Raw genomic sequence first — 18,582 nt, forward strand, 5'->3', positions numbered from 1 at the left:
CACAATGAACTCACTTTCCCCTTTGCTAACCAAGACATCACAGACACAAGTCCCCGTGCCAGCCATAATGACACCTGCAAGCCACAATATCCTCATGACACTCGCTATGTCCCATATCCCAGTCATAATATCCTCAATGTTAGCCACAACTTCCTCCCTGCCAGCCAACCACAAAGCCCCCATTACATCCAATACGACGTGACAGCCATAATGCTTCTAACCAATATCCCATATGGCAGCTAAAATGTCCCCATGACAGATACAAAGTCCAGTGTCCCTTATTCCTTTCACAATGCCCCTTATCCAAACCACATTGCTCTCAATGCCGCCTAAGTTAACTGCAATACAACCATGACAGCCACAATGGCTTCAATAGCCCTATGACAACTACAATGCCCCATGACAGTCATTATGCCAGGAGCCACAATGCCACTATGCGAGCCACAATGTACTTTAGCGCAGACACAGTGCTGCCAATGCCTCTTATGCCAGCCCCAATGCCCCCATGATCGTAAATTGTCCTCCATGCCAGCCACTGTGCTCTAAATGCCAGCTAAATTGCCCCCATGAAATCAACAATGTCCCATTTCCCAGTCAAAATGCAGCCATGACATCTGCAAGGTCCACAATGTCTCTTATCCCAGCCACTATGCTCCATGATAATCTAATGCTCTCAATGCCAGCCATATTGTCCTCAATGCTCCCTAAGCCAACATCAATAGAACCAGGACAACTAAAATGCCCCATGACAACCACTATGTCCTCATTGTCCACTTTACAAGACACAATGCTTACCTAAAATCCACAATGCCCCCCCATGACAGCCACTATCCCCAAATTACTCATATGCGAGCCACAATGCCCTAAGTGCCAATTACAAATTTATCGAACAACCAGAAAGCCCTCAATTCTATCTATGCCAGCATCAATGCCACCACAAACGCCACATTGCACTCCATATCAGCCACAATGGCCTGCATGCCTTTTTTGCATACCTCAATGTTCCCATGACAACTACAAAGTCCCTATGTCAACCACAATTCCTCCTATGGCAGCAATGCCCAAGTGCCAGCCACAGTGTTCCTCTGGAGCCATTATGCCCACATGTCTGCCACACTGTCCCTGAGCCCAGCCACAATATCTCAATTACAGCTACAATGTTCTCAATTTCCCTTTTGCCAACGAAAATGAAGAAATGGCACAATGCCCTCCATGCCTTTCACAATGCCATTAATAGCCCTATTCCAACTAGATTGCCCCATTCTACGCACAATGCCCCTAATGCAAGAAGCAATGCCCACAGAACACCCACTATATATCTTATCCAAATAGCCAAATACCAGCCACAATGGCTCCCATTCAAGCAACAATGCACTCATAAGAGCCACTATGCCCCCATGACATCCACAATGTCCCTTATCCCAGCTACAATAGCTCTATTACAGCCACAAGTCCCACAATGCCAGCCACATTATCCTTAATGTCCCATTAGCCGTCCCACAATGCCAGCCACATTATCCTTAATGCCCCCTTAGCCATTCGGAATACAACCATGACAACCACAATTCACTTACTGCCTCTTAAGAGAACCATAATGCCCCAAGACAAACAAAATGATTTCATGACAACTACCACTTTCCCAAACATAATGCCCATTTTAATACCACATCTCCAACTAAGTCACAATGCCATCTAATGACAGCAACAATGCCTTCAATGCTAATTGCAATTCTGCGAGGACAGTTACAATGTCCACATGACACCGGCTATATGTCTTTTCCAAATAGCCAAATACCAGCCACAATGGCTCCCATTCATGCAACAATGCACTCATGAGAGCCACTATGCCACATGACATCCACAATGTCCCTTATCCCAGCCACAAGTCCCTCAATGACAGCCACATTACTCTCCATGCCCTCTTAGCCATTCGGAATACAACCATGGAAACCACAATTCATTTATTGCCTCTTAATAATGCCCCAAGACAAACAAAATGCTCTCATGACAACTACCACATTCCCAAACACAATGCCCATTTTAATACCACATCTCCAACTAAGTCACAATGCCCTCATTGTTCACTTTACCAGTCACAATCCCAACACAAATATCACAATGCCTCCAAAAAAGTCACAATGTCCTCATGACAGCCACACTATCCCTAATTCCCAGTCACGATGTTACCATAAAAGCCACAATGTCCTCTGACAACAACAATCACGGAATGCATCGTATTACAGCAACAATGTCTTCAATGCTAATTACAATTCCGCGAGGACAGACCCTATGCCCTCAATTCTCCCTATGCCAGCCACAATACCCTCCATACCAGCCAAAAATTTCCCATTGGGGAAGTGGAGATGGTGATGAATGTGTATGTTGGAATGTAAATGCAGTGCACCCATGTGTAGAACACAAAGGCATTTACAATGCCCTTAAATATCTATAGCCAATATATGTACTACTAGACATATATCCTTATATACCGGGAAGGTATTACCACACCTCTGAAAGTCCAGAGCTAGAAACTAGCCTGATAATTATCAGTAATTAATAATAATATTAATTACCAGTCATTTGATTCCCCTATTGCCGCTGTCTGGAGGATTCCATATCTTGCTTCTCTTCACTTTCAAATAGACACCTAGAAAAAAAAAATCAAGAAAGAGGTGTGATAATACATTCCTGGTATATGCTATAGATGTATTGGAAACAGTAAAGAGATTTTAGTGTGCCTAGTTTCTAATGAAACCCCCAAATATTTTAAGGGCCAATTAAACCCTTTCTGTGATACATTCTGAGGAGCCAAATTAGAGATCCAACCTCAAGTCTTCCTATCCAAGAGTATGCACAAACCACCCCATCTTGACTAGAAGCTATAAGTAGGATATAATCAACTCTGATCACAATCCCAAAATTAGTCACCAATCACATCAAAGATCAGATGTCTAGAAGAAATAGCACTCTCCTCCACATCTGTATAAAACAGAAAACCATTCTACAATCTATTCAGTGGACCATTTACAACTCATATATGACATGGGCCTAAATGTGACCTAGAGAGGACACAATATAGCTATTATCAGTCATCATGAAGAATATCACACATTCAACAAAGACCTCACATGCGCCAGGTTAAGACACAAAGTGATATAACTAGTAGCGAAAATAGCTAGATGCTGACTTGCAACTTGTGGCCAAATCACTAGAGAGGCAAAGAAAATTAGACACATCAACTATACTGTGCCACTCATAGTAAAAAAAGAAACATCGTCCACGCAAACCCTAAATCAAAAAGTCACGACAGTCACAATTTTCCAATGACAGCCAAAATGCACCTATGACAGCTACATTGTCCCACCACATCTAAATGGCACCAATGACAGCCACAAAGTCATCAATGCCCCCTATGCAAATCACCATGCCTTCAATACCTGCTAAGCCAACCAAAATTCCCACATGACAACCGTAGTGCCTGCCGTGCCAGCTACAAGACCTTAAAAAAAGCCACAATGCTTTTCAGGTTAGCCACAATGCACTCACAACACCCACAATGTACCTTATTCCAGCTACAATGCGCCATGCCAGCCACAAGGTTCTTATAATAGCCACATTATGCCCCATGTCATTTACATGGTCTCCTAAGTCACTAAAACCCCATGACACCCCCATTGATCCCATGACACACGCAATCTACGTTATCTCCACAAAAATGCCTTAATGGCAGCAACCACGCTGTCAGTGGCCACTATGCCAGCCACAAAGTCCCCATGCCAGCTACAGTGTACTTTATCCCAGCAGCAATGCCGGTGATACCCCTTATCCAAGCTACAATGACCACCCAAATGTCCTTTATTCAACACACAATGGCCTCAGTATCTATATGCAAACTACAATTAACCACATGACAGCTACAAAGCTCCCATGTAAGGCACAATGCGCCAATGACACCAAGGCATTTACAATGCCCAATGCTGGCAATAATGCTCCTATAAGACTGACTATGCCCTCATGAAACCCACAATGTCATTTATAAGGGACACAATGCCACTATGACAGTCAAATGCCCTCCATGACAGCCACAAGCCACCAGAAAATCAACAATCATGCGACCACAATGTACTTTATCCATGCAACAATGCAGTCAATGCCCCTTATGCCAGCCCGAAGGCCAAAATGGAAACCACCAAATGTCAATGCTCCTTTGCAAGCCACTATGCCTTTATTAAAGCCACAATGAACTCACTTTCCCCTTTGCTAACCAAGACATGACAGACACAAGTCCCCGTGCCAGCCATAATGACACCTGCAAGCCACAATATCCTCATGACACTCGCTATGTCCCATATCCCAGTCATAATATCCTCAATGTTAGCCACAACTTCCTCCCTGCCAGCCAACCACAAAGCCCCCATTACATCCAATACCACGTGACAGCCATAATGCTTCTAACCAATATCCCATATGGCAGCTAAAATGTCCCCATGACAGATACAAAGTCCAGTGTCCCTTATTCCTTTCACAATGCCCCTTATCCAAACCACATTGCTCTCAATGCCGCCTAAGTTAACTGCAATACAACCATGACAGCCACAATGGCTTCAATAGCCCTATGACAACTACAATGCCCCATGACAGTCATTATGCCAGGAGCCACAATGCCACTATGCGAGCCACAATGTACTTTAGCGCAGACACAGTGCTGCCAATGCCTCTTATGCCAGCCCCAATGCCCCCACGATCGTAAATTGTCCTCCATGCCAGCCACTGTGCTCTAAATGCCAGCTAAATTGCCCCCATGAAATCAACAATGTCCCATTTCCCAGTCAAAATGCAGCCATGACATCTGCAAGGTCCACAATATCCCTTATCCCAGCCACTATGCTCAATGATAATCTAATGCTCTCAATGTCAGCCATATTGTCCTCAATGCTCCCTAAGCCAACATCAATAGAACCAGGACAACTAAAATGCCCCATGACAACCACTATGTCCTCATTGTCTACTTTACCAGACACAATGCTTACCTAAAATCCACAATGCCCCCCCATGACAGCCACTATCCCCAAATTACTCATATGCGAGCCACAATGCCCTAAGTGCCAATTACAAATTTATCGAACAACCAGAAATCCCTCAATTCTATCTATGTCAGCATCAATGCCACCACAAACGCCACATTGCACTCCATATCAGCCACAATGGCCTGAATGCCTTTTTTGCATACCTCAATGCTCCCATGACAACTACAAAGTCCCTATGTCAACCACAATTCCTCCTATGGCAGCAATGCCCACGTGCCAGCCACAGTAGTCCTCTGGAGTCATTATGCCCACATGTCTGCCACACTGTCCCTGAGCCCAGGCACAATATCTCCATTACAGCCACAATGTTCTCAATTCCCCTTTTGCCAACGAAAATGAAGAAATGGCACAATGCCCTCCATGCCTTTCACAATGCCATTAATAGCCCTATTCCAACTAGATTGCCCCCATTCTACGCACAATGCCCCTAATGCAAGAAGCAATGCCCACAGAACACCCACTATATATCTTATCCAAATAGCCAAATACCAGCCACAATGGCTCCCATTCAAGCAACAATGCACTCATAAGAGCCACTATGCCCCCATGACATCCACAATGTCCCTTATCCCAGCTACAATAGCTCTATTACAGCCACAAGTCCCACAATGCCAGCCACATTATCCTTAATGCCCCCTTAGCCGTCCCACAATGCCAGCCACATTATCCTTAATGCCCCCTTAGCCATTCGGAATACAACCATGACAACCACAATTCACTTATTGCCTCTTAAGAGAACAATAATGCCCCAAGACAAACAAAATTATTTCATGACAACTACCACTTTCCCAAACAGAATGCCCATTTTAATACCACATCTCCAACTAAGTCACAATGCCATCTAATGACAGCAACAATGCCTTCAATGCTAATTACAATTCCGCGAGGACAGTTACAATGTCCACATAACAGCGGCTATATGTCTTATCCAAATAGCCATATACCAGCCAAAATGGCTCGCATTCATGTAACAATGCACTCATGAGAGCCACTATGCCACATGACATCCACAATGTCCCTTATCCCAGCCACAATATCTCTATTACAGCCACAAGTCCCTCAATGACAGCCACATTACTCTCCATGCCCTCTTAGCCATTCGGAATACAACCATGGCAACCACAATTCACTTATTGCCTCTTAATAATGCCCCAAGACAAACAAAATGCTCTCATGACAACTACCACATTCCCAAACACAATGCCCATTTTAATACCACATCTCCAACTAAGTCACAATGCCCTCATTGTTCACTTTACCAGTCACAATCCCAACACAAATATCACAATGCCTCCAAAAAAGTCACAATGTCCTCATGACAGCCACACTATCCCTAATTCCCAGTCACGATGTTACCATAAAAGCCACAATGTCCTCTGACAACAACAATCACGGAATGCATCGTATTACAGCAACAATGTCTTCAATGCTAATTACAATTCCGCGAGGACAGTCCCTATGCCCTCAATTCTCCCTATGCCAGCCACAATACCCTCCATACCAGCCAAAAATTTCCCATTGGGGAAGTGGAGATGGTGATGAATGTGTATGTTGTAATGTAAATGCAGTGCACCCATGTGTAGAACACAAAGGCATTTACAATGCCCTTAAATATCTATAGCCAATATATGTACTACTAGACATATATCCTTATATACCGGGAAGGTATTACCACACCTCTGAAAGTCCAGAGCTAGAAACTAGCCTGATAATTATCAGTAATTAATAATAATATTAATTACCAGTCATCTGATTCCTCTATTGCCACTATCTGGAGGATTCCATATCTTGCTTCTCTTCACTTTCAAATAGACACCTAGTAAAAAAAATCAAGAAAGAGGTGTGATAATACATTCCTGGTATATGCTATAGATGTATTGGAAACAGTAAAGAGATTTTAGTGTGCCTAGTTTCTAATGAAACCCCCAAATATTTTAAGGGCCAATTAAACCCTTTCTGTGATACATTCTGAGGAGCCAAATTAGAGATCCAACCTCAAGTCTTCCTATCCAAGAGTATGCACAAACCACCCCATCTTGACTAGAAGCTATAAGTAGGATATAATCAACTCTGATCACAACCCCAAAATTAGTCACCAATCACATCAAAGATCAGATGTCTAGAAGAAATAGCACTCTCCTCCACATCTGTATAAAACAGAAAACCATTCTACAATTTATTCAGTGGACCATTTACAACTCATATATGACATGGGCCTAAATGTGACCTAGAGAGGACACAATATAGCTATTATCAGTCATCATGAAGAATATCACACATTCAACAAAGACCTCACATGCGCCAGGTTAAGACACAAAGTGATATCACTAGTAGCGAAAATAGCTAGATGCTGACTTGCAACTTGTGGCCAAATCACTTGAGGAGGCAAAGAAAATTAGACACATAAACTATACTGTGCCACTCATAGTAAAAAAAGAAACATCGTCCACGCAAACCCTAAATCAAAAAGCCACGACAGTCACAATTTTCCAATGACAGCCAAAATGCACCTATGACAGCTACATTGTCCCACCACATCTAAATGGCACCAATGACAGCCACAAAGTCATCAATGCCCCCTATGCAAATCACCATGCCTTCAATACCTGCTAAGCCAACCAAAATTCCCACATGACAACCGTAGTGCCTGCCGTGCCAGCTACAAGACCTTAAAAAAAGCCACAATGCTTTTCAGGTTAGCCACAATGCACTCACAACACCCACAATGTACCTTATTCCAGCTACAATGCGCCATGCCAGCCACAAGGTTCTTATAATAGCCACATTATGCCCCATGTCATTTACATAGTCTCCTAAGTCACTAAAACCCCATGACACCCCCATTGATCCCATGACACACGCAATCTACGTTATCTCCACAAAAATGCCTTAATGGCAGAAACCGCGCTGGCAGTGGCCACTATGCCAGCCACAAAGTCCCCATGCCAGCTACAGTGTACTTTATCCCAGCAGCAATGCCGGTGATACCCCTTATCCAAGCTACAATGACCACCCAAATGTCCTTTATTCAACACACAATGGCCTCAGTATCTATATGCAAACTACAATTAACCACATGACAGCCACAAAGCTCCCATGTAAGGCACAATGCCCCAATGACAATGACATTGCGCTCAATGACACCAAGGTATTTACAATGCCCAATGCTGGCAATAATGCTTCTATAAGAGTGACTATGCCCTCATGAAACCCACAATGTCATTTATAAGGGACACAATGCCACTATGACAGTCAAATGCCTTCCATGACAGCCACAAAGCCACCAGAAAATCAACAATCATGCGACCACAATGTACTTTATCCATGCAACAATGCTGTCAATGCCCCTTATGCCAGCCTGAAGGCCAAAATGGAAAGCACCAAATGTCAATGCTCCTTTGCAAGCCACTATGCCTTTATTAAAGCCACAATGAACTCACTTTCCCCTTTGCTAACCAAGACATGACAGACACAAGTCCCCGTGCCAGCCATAATTACACCTGCAAGCCACAATATCCTCATGACACTCGCTATGTCCCATATCCCAGTCATAATATCCTCAATGTTAGCCACAACTTCCTCCCTGCAAGCCAACCACAAAGCCCCCATTACATCCAATACCACGTGACAGCCATAATGCTTCTAACCAATATCCCATATGGCAGCTAAAATGTCCCCATGACAGATACAAAGTCCAGTGTCCCTTATTCCTTTCACAATGCCCCTTATCCAAACCACATTGCTCTCAATGCCGCCTAAGTTAACTGCAATACAACCATGACAGCCACAATGGCTTCAATAGCCCTATGACAACTACAATGCCCCATGACAGTCATTATGCCAGGAGCCACAATGCCACTATGCGAGCCACAATGTACTTTAGCGCAGACACAGTGCTGCCAATGCCTCTTATGCCAGCCCCAATGCCCCCATGATCGTAAATTGTCCTCCATGCCAGCCACTGTGCTCTAAATGCCAGCTAAATTGCCCCCATGAAATCAACAATGTCCCATTTCCCAGTCAAAATGCAGCCATGACATCTGCAAGGTCCACAATGTCCCTTATCCCAGCCACTATGCTCCATGATAATCTAATGCTCTCAATGCCAGCCATATTGTCCTCAATGCTCCCTAAGCCAACATCAATAGAACTAGGACAACTAAAATGCCCCATGACAACCACTATGTCCTCATTGTCCACTTTACCAGACATAATGCTTACCTAAAATCCACAATGCCCCCCATGACAGCCACTATCCCCAAATTACTCATATGCGAGCCACAATGCCCTAAGTGCCAATTACAAATTTATCGAACAACCAGAAAGCCCTCAATTCTATCTATGCCAGCATCAATGCCACCACAAACGCCACATTGCACTCCATATCAGCCACAATGGCATGCATGCCTTTTTTGCATACCTCAATGTTCCCATGACAACTACAAAGTCCCTATGTCAACCACAATTCCTCCTATGGCAGCAATGCCCAAGTGCCAGCCACAGTGTTCCTCTGGAGCCATTATGCCCACATGTCTGCCACACTGTCCCTGAGCCCAGCCACAATATCTCAATTACAGCTACAATGTTCTCAATTTCCCTTTTGCCAACGAAAATGAAGAAATGGCACAATGCCCTCCATGCCTTTCACAATGCCATTAATAGCCCTATTCCAACTAGATTGCCCCCATTCTACGCACAATGCCCCTAATGCAAGAAGCAATGCCCACAGAACACCCACTATATATCTTATCCAAATAGCCAAATACCAGCCACAATGGCTCCCATTCAAGCAACAATGCACTCATAAGAGCCACTATGCCCCCATGACATCCACAATGTCCCTTATCCCAGCTACAATAGCTCTATTACAGCCACAAGTCCCACAATGCCAGCCACATTATCCTTAATGTCCCCTTAGGTGTCCCACAATGCCAGCCACATTATCCTTAATGCCCCCTTAGCCATTCGGAATACAACCATGACAACCACAATTCACTTACTGCCTCTTAAGAGAACCATAATGCCCCAAGACAAACAAAATGATTTTATGACAACTACCACTTTCCCAAACATAATGCCCATTTTAATACCACATCTCCAACTAAGTCACAATGCCATCTAATGACAGCAACAATGCCTTCAATGCTAATTGCAATTCCGCGAGGACAGTTACAATGTCCACATGACACCGGCTATATGTCTTTTCCAAACAGCCAAATACCAGCCAAAATGGCTCCCATTCATGCAACAATGCACTCATGGAGCCACTATGCCACATGACATCCACAATGTCCCTTATGCCAGCCACAATATCTCTATTACAGCCACAAGTCCCTCAATGACAGCCACATTACTCTCCATGCCCTCTTAGCCATTCGGAATACAACCATGGCAACCACAATTCACTTATTGCCTCTTAATAATGCCCCAAGACAAACAAAATGCTCTCATGACAACTACCACATTCCCAAACACAATGCCCATTTTAATACCACATCTCCAACTAAGTCACAATGCCCTCATTGTTTACTTTACCAGTCACAATCCCAACACAAATATCACAATGCCTCCAAAAAAGTCACAATGTCCTCATGACAGCCACACTATCCCTAATTCCTAGTCACAATGTTACCATAAAAGCCACAATGTCCTCTGACAACAACAATCACGGAATGCATCGTATTACAGCAACAATGTCTTCAATGCTAATTACAATTCCGCGATGACAGACCCTATGCCCTCAATTCTCCCTATGCCAGCCACAATACCCTCCATACCAGCCAAAAATTTCCCATTGGGGAAGTGGAGATGGTGATGAATGTGTATGTTGGAATGTAAATGTAGTGCACCCATGTGTAGAACACAAAGGCATTTACAATGCCCTTAAATATCTATAGCCAATATATGTACTACTAGACATATATCCTTATATACCGGGAAGGTATTACCACACTTCTGAAAGTCCAGAGCTAGAAACTAGCCTGATAATTATCAGTAATTAATAATAATATTAATTACCAGTCATTTGATTCCTCTATTGCCGCTGCCTGGAGGATTCCATATCTTGCTTCTCTTCACTTTCAAATAGAAACCTAGAAAAAAAAATCAAGAAAGAGGTGTGATAATACATTCCTGGTATATGCTATAGATGTATTGGAAACAGTAAAGAGATTTTAGTGTGCCTAGTTTCTAATGAAACCCCCAAATATTTTAAGGGCCAATTAAACCCTTTCTGTGATACATTCTGAGGATCCAAATTAGAGATCCAACCTCAAGTCTTCCTATCCAAGAGTATGCACAAACCACCCCATCTTGACTAGAAGCTATAAGTAGGATATAATCAACTCTGATCACAACCCCAAAATTAGTCACCAATCACATCAAAGATCAGATGTCTAGAAGAAATAGCACTCTCCTCCACATCTGTATAAAACAGAAAACCATTCTACAATCTATTCAGTGGACCATTTACAACTCATATATGACATGGGCCTAAATGTGACCTAGAGAGGACACAATATAGCTATTATCAGTCATCATGAAGAATATCACACATTCAACAAAGACCTCACATGCGCCAGGTTAAGACACAAAGTGATATAACTAGTAGCGAAAATAGCTAGATGCTGACTTGCAACTTGTGGCCAAATCACTAGAGAGGCAAAGAAAATTAGACACATCAACTATACTGTGCCACTCATAGTAAAAAAAGAAACATCGTCCACGCAAACCCTAAATCAAAAAGCCACGACAGTCACAATTTTCCAATGACAGCCAAAATGCACCTATGACAGCTACATTGTCCCACCACATCTAAATGGCACCAATGACAGCCACAAAGTCATCAATGCCCCCTATGCAAATCACCATGCCTTCAATACCTGCTAAGCCAACCAAAATTCCCACATGACAACCGTAGTGCCTGCCGTGCCAGCTACAAGACCTTAAAAAAAGCCACAATGCTTTTCAGGTTAGCCACAATGCACTCACAACACCCACAATGTACCTTATTCCAGCTACAATGCGCCATGCCAGCCACAAGGTTCTTATAATAGCCACATTATGCCCCATGTCATTTACATGGTCTCCTAAGTCACTAAAACCCCATGACACCCCCATTGATCCCATGACACACGCAATCTACGTTATCTCCACAAAAATGCCTTAATGGCAGCAACCACGCTGTCAGTGGCCACTATGCCAGCCACAAAGTCCCCATGCCAGCTACAGTGTACTTTATCCCAGCAGCAATGCTGGTGATACCCCTTATCCAAGCTACAATGACCACCCAAATGTCCTTTATTCAACACACAATGGCCTCAGTATCTATATGCCAACTACAATTAACCACATGACAGCCACAAAGCTCCCATGTAAGGCACAATGCGCCAATGACACCAAGGCATTTACAATGCCCAATGCTGGCAATAATGCTCCTATAAGACTGACTATGCCCTCATGAAACCCACAATGTCATTTATAAGGGACACAATGCCACTATGACAGTCAAATGCCCTCCATGACAGCCACAAAGCCACCAGAAAATCAACAATCATGCGACCACAATGTACTTTATCCATGCAACAATGCTGTCAATGCCCCTTATGCCAGCCTGAAGGCCAAAATGGAAAGCACCAAATGTCAATGCTCCTTTGCAAGCCACTATGCCTTTATTAAAGCCACAATGAACTCACTTTCCCCTTTGCTAACCAAGACATGACAGACACAAGTCCCCGTGCCAGCCATAATGACACCTGAAAGCCACAATATCCTCATGACACTCGCTATGTCTCATATCCCAGTCATAATATCCTCAATATTAGCCACAACTTCCTCCCTGCCAGCCAACCACAAAGCCCCATTACATCCAATACCAGGTGACAGCCATAATGCTTCTAACCAATATCCCATATGGCAGCTAAAATGTCCCCATGACAGATACAAAGTCCAGTGTCCCTTATTCCTTTCACAATGCCCCTTATCCAAACCACATTGCTCTCAATGCCGCCTAAGTTAACTGCAATACAACCATGACAGCCACAATGGCTTCAATAGCAGCCCTATGACAACTACAATGCCCCATGACAGTCATTATGCCAGGAGCCACAATGCCACTATGCGAGCCACAATGTACTTTAGCGCAGATACAGTGCTGCCAATGCCTCTTATGCCAGCCCCAATGCCCCCATGATCGTAAATTGTCCTCCATGCCAGCCACTGTGCTCTAAATGCCAGCTAAATTGCCCCCATGAAATCAACAATGTCCCATTTCCCAGTCAAAATGCAGCCATGACATCTGCAAGGTCCACAATGTCCCTTATCCCAGCCACTATGCTCCATGATAATCTAATGCTCTCAATGCCAGCCATATTGTCCTCAATGCTCCCTAAGCCAACATCAATAGAACCAGGACAACTAAAATGCCCCATGACAACCACTATGTCCTCATTGTCCACTTTACCAGACACAATGCTTACCTAAAATCCACAATGCCCCCCCATGACAGCCACTATCCCCAAATTACTCATATGCGAGCCACAATGCCCTAAGTGCCAATTACAAATTTATCGAAGAACCAGAAAGTCCTCAATTCTATCTATGCCAGCATCAATGCCACCACAAACGCCACATTGCACTCCATATCAGCCACAATGGCCTGAATGCCTTTTTTGCATACCTCAATGTTCCCATGACAACTACAAAGTCCCTATGTCAACCACAATTCCTCCTATGGCAGGAATGCCCAAGTGCCAGCCACAGTGTTCCTCTGGAGCCATTATGCCCACATGTCTGCCACACTGTCCCTGAGCCCAGCCACAATATCTCCATTACAGCCACAATGTTCTCAATTCCCCTTTTGCCAACGAAAATGAAGAAATGGCACAATGCCCTCCATGCCTTTCACAATGAAATTAATAGCCCTATTCCAACTAGATTGCCCCCATTCTACGCACAATGCCCCTAATGCAAGAAGCAATGCCCACAGAACACCCACTATATATCTTATCCAAATAGCCAAATACCAGCCACAATGGCTCCCATTCAAGCAACAATGCACTCATAAGAGCCACTATGCCCCCATGACATCCACAATGTCCCTTATCCCAGCTACAATAGCTCTATTACAGCCACAAGCCCCACAATGCCAGCCACATTATCCTTAATGCCCCCTTAGCCGTCCCACAATGCCAGCCACATTATCCTTAATGCCCCCTTAGCCATTCGGAATACAACCATGACAACCACAATTCACTTATTGCCTCTTAAGAGAACCATAATGCCCCAAGACAAACAAAATGATTTCATGACAACTACCACATTCCCAAACACAATGCCCATTTTAATACCACATCTCCAACTAAGTCACAATGCCCTCATTGTTCACTTTACCAGTCACAATCCCAACACAAATATCACAATGCCTCCAAAAAAGTCACAATGTCCTCATGACAGCCACACTATCCCTAATTCCCAGTCACGATGTTACCATAAAAGCCACAATGTCCTCTGACAACAACAATCACGGAATGCATCGTATTACAGCAACAATGTCTTCAATGCTAATTACAATTCCGCGAGGACAGACCCTATGCCCTCAATTCTCCCTATGCCAGCCACAATACCCTCCATACCAGCCAAAAATTTCCCATTGGGGAAGTGGAGATGGTGATGAATGTGTATGTTGGAATGTAAATGCAGTGCACCCATGTGTAGAACACAAAGGCATTTACAATGCCCTTAAATATCTATAGCCAATATATGTACTACTAGACATATATCCTTATATACCGGGAAGGTATTACCACACCTCTGAAAGTCCAGAGCTAGAAACTAGCCTGATAATTATCAGTAATTAATAATAATATTAATTACCAGTCATTTGATTCCCCTATTGCCGCTGTCTGGAGGATTCCATATCTTGCTTCTCTTCACTTTCAAATAGACACCTAGAAAAAAAAATCAAGAAAGAGGTGTGATAATACATTCCTGGTATATGCTATAGATGTATTGGAAACAGTAAAGAGATTTTAGTGTGCCTAGTTTCTAATGAAACCCCCAAATATTTTAAGGGCCAATTAAACCCTTTCTGTGATACATTCTGAGGAGCCAAATTAGAGATCCAACCTCAAGTCTTCCTATCCAAGAGTATGCACAAACCACCCCATCTTGACTAGAAGCTATAAGTAGGATATAATCAACTCTGATCACAATCCCAAAATTAGTCACCAATCACATCAAAGATCAGATGTCTAGAAGAAATAGCACTCTCCTCCACATCTGTATAAAACAGAAAACCATTCTACAATCTATTCAGTGGACCATTTACAACTCATATATGACATGGGCCTAAATGTGACCTAGAGAGGACACAATATAGCTATTATCAGTCATCATGAAGAATATCACACATTCAACAAAGACCTCACATGCGCCAGGTTAAGACACAAAGTGATATCACCAGTAGCGAAAATAGCTAGATGCTGACTTGCAACTTGTGGCCAAATCACTAGAGAGGCAAAGAAAATTAGACACATCAACTATACTGTGCCACTCATAGTAAAAAAAGAAACATCGTCCACGCAAACCCTAAATCAAAAAGCCACGACAGTCACAATTTTCCAATGACAGACAAAATGCACCTACGACAGCTACATTGTCCCACCACATCTAAATGGCTCCAATGACAGCCACAAATTCCTCAGTGCCAGCCACATTTCCCGCACATGACAACCACAAAGTCATCAATGCCCCCTATGCAAATCACCATGCCTTCAATACCTGCTAAGCCAACAAAAATTCCCACATGACAACCGTAGTGCCTGACGTGCCAGCTACAAGACCTTAAAAAAAGCCACAATGCTTTTCAGGTTAGCCACAATGCACTCACAACACCCACAATGTACCTTATTCCAGCTACAATGCGCCATGCCAGCCACAAGGTTCTTATAATAGCCACATTATGCCCCATGTCATTTACATGGTCTCCTAAGTCACTAAAACCCCATGACACCCCCATTGATCCCATGACACACGCAATCTACGTTATCTCCACAAAAATGCCTTAATGGCAGAAACCACGCTGGCAGTGGCCACTATGCCAGCCACAAAGTCCCCATGCCAGCTACAGTGTACTTTATCCCAGCAGCAATTCCGGTGATACCCCTTATCCAAGCTACAATGACCACCCAAATGTCCTTTATTCAACACACAATGGCCTCAGTATCTATATGCAAACTACAATTAACCACATGACAGCCACAAAGCTCCCATGTAAGGCACAATGCGCCAATGACAATGACATTGCGCTCAATGACACCAAGGTATTTACAATGCCCAATGCTGGCAATAATGCTCCTATAAGAGTGACTATGCCCTCATGAAACCCACAATGTCATTTATAAGGGACACAATGCCACTATGACAGTCAAATGCCCTCCATGACAGCCACAAAGCCACCAGAAAATCAACAATCATGCGACCACAATGTACTTTATCCATGCAACAATGCTGTCAATGCCCCTTATGCCAGCCTGAAGGCCAAAATGGAAAGCACTAAATATCAATGCTCCTTTGCAAGCCACTATGCCTTTATTAAAGCCACAATGAACTCACTTTCCCCTTTGCTAACCAAGACATCACAGACACAAGTCCCCGTGCCAGCCATAATGACACCTGCAAGCCACAATATCCTCATGACACTCGCTATGTCCCATATCCCAGTCATAATATCCTCAATGTTAGCCACAACTTCCTCCCTGCCAGCCAACCACAAAGCCCCCATTACATCCAATACGACGTGACAGCCATAATGCTTCTAACCAATATCCCATATGGCAGCTAAAATGTCCCCATGACAGATACAAAGTCCAGTGTCCCTTATTCCTTTCACAATGCCCCTTATCCAAACCACATTGCTCTCAATGCCGCCTAAGTTAACTGCAATACAACCATGACAGCCACAATGGCTTCAATAGCCCTATGACAACTACAATGCCCCATGACAGTCATTATGCCAGGAGCCACAATGCCACTATGCGAGCCACAATGTACTTTAGCGCAGACACAGTGCTGCCAATGCCTCTTATGCCAGCCCCAATGCCCCCATGATCGTAAATTGTCCTCCATGCCAGCCACTGTGCTCTAAATGCCAGCTAAATTGCCCCCATGAAATCAACAATGTCCCATTTCCCAGTCAAAATGCAGCCATGACATCTGCAAGGTCCACAATGTCTCTTATCCCAGCCACTATGCTCCATGATAATCTAATGCTCTCAATGCCAGCCATATTGTCCTCAATGCTCCCTAAGCCAACATCAATAGAACCAGGACAACTAAAATGCCCCATGACAACCACTATGTCCTCATTGTCCACTTTACAAGACACAATGCTTACCTAAAATCCACAATGCCCCCCCATGACAGCCACTATCCCCAAATTACTCATATGCGAGCCACAATGCCCTAAGTGCCAATTACAAATTTATCGAACAACCAGAAAGCCCTCAATTCTATCTATGCCAGCATCAATGCCACCACAAACGCCACATTGCACTCCATATCAGCCACAATGGCCTGCATGCCTTTTTTGCATACCTCAATGTTCCCATGACAACTACAAAGTCCCTATGTCAACCACAATTCCTCCTATGGCAGCAATGCCCAAGTGCCAGCCACAGTGTTCCTCTGGAGCCATTATGCCCACATGTCTGCCACACTGTCCCTGAGCCCAGCCACAATATCTCAATTACAGCTACAATGTTCTCAATTTCCCTTTTGCCAACGAAAATGAAGAAATGGCACAATGCCCTCCATGCCTTTCACAATGCCATTAATAGCCCTATTCCAACTAGATTGCCCCATTCTACGCACAATGCCCCTAATGCAAGAAGCAATGCCCACAGAACACCCACTATATATCTTATCCAAATAGCCAAATACCAGCCACAATGGCTCCCATTCAAGCAACAATGCACTCATAAGAGCCACTATGCCCCCATGACATCCACAATGTCCCTTATCCCAGCTACAATAGCTCTATTACAGCCACAAGTCCCACAATGCCAGCCACATTATCCTTAATGTCCCATTAGCCGTCCCACAATGCCAGCCACATTATCCTTAATGCCCCCTTAGCCATTCGGAATACAACCATGACAACCACAATTCACTTACTGCCTCTTAAGAGAACCATAATGCCCCAAGACAAACAAAATGATTTCATGACAACTACCACTTTCCCAAACATAATGCCCATTTTAATACCACATCTCCAACTAAGTCACAATGCCATCTAATGACAGCAACAATGCCTTCAATGCTAATTGCAATTCTGCGAGGACAGTTACAATGTCCACATGACACCGGCTATATGTCTTTTCCAAATAGCCAAATACCAGCCACAATGGCTCCCATTCATGCAACAATGCACTCATGAGAGCCACTATGCCACATGACATCCACAATGTCCCTTATCCCAGCCACAAGTCCCTCAATG

At 43.7% G+C, this 18,582-nt stretch overlaps 1 long non-coding RNA gene across 10 annotated transcripts in view; it reads right to left on the reverse strand.

Annotated features, from left to right (window-relative positions):
* Positions 1 to 18,582, reverse strand: part of LOC142749986 (uncharacterized) — a 239,287-nt gene that overhangs the window by 211,318 nt on the left and 9,387 nt on the right. For 8 of the 10 annotated variants that reach the window (XR_012882543.1, XR_012882544.1, XR_012882542.1 and 5 more), the window contains exons 4-5: positions 11,106 to 11,179; positions 6,830 to 6,903 (exon numbers count right to left, since the gene is read on the reverse strand). This is a non-coding gene — a long non-coding RNA (uncharacterized LOC142749986). Of the gene's footprint in view, positions 1 to 6,829; positions 6,904 to 11,105; positions 11,180 to 14,960; positions 15,035 to 18,582 lie in introns of all 10 variants that reach the window. The other 2 variants (XR_012882537.1, XR_012882539.1) reach the window with 2 other exon arrangements.

Source organism: Rhinoderma darwinii, chromosome 3 (assembly GCF_050947455.1).
Source record: "Rhinoderma darwinii isolate aRhiDar2 chromosome 3, aRhiDar2.hap1, whole genome shotgun sequence".
Lineage (NCBI taxonomy): Eukaryota > Metazoa > Chordata > Amphibia > Anura > Rhinodermatidae > Rhinoderma > Rhinoderma darwinii.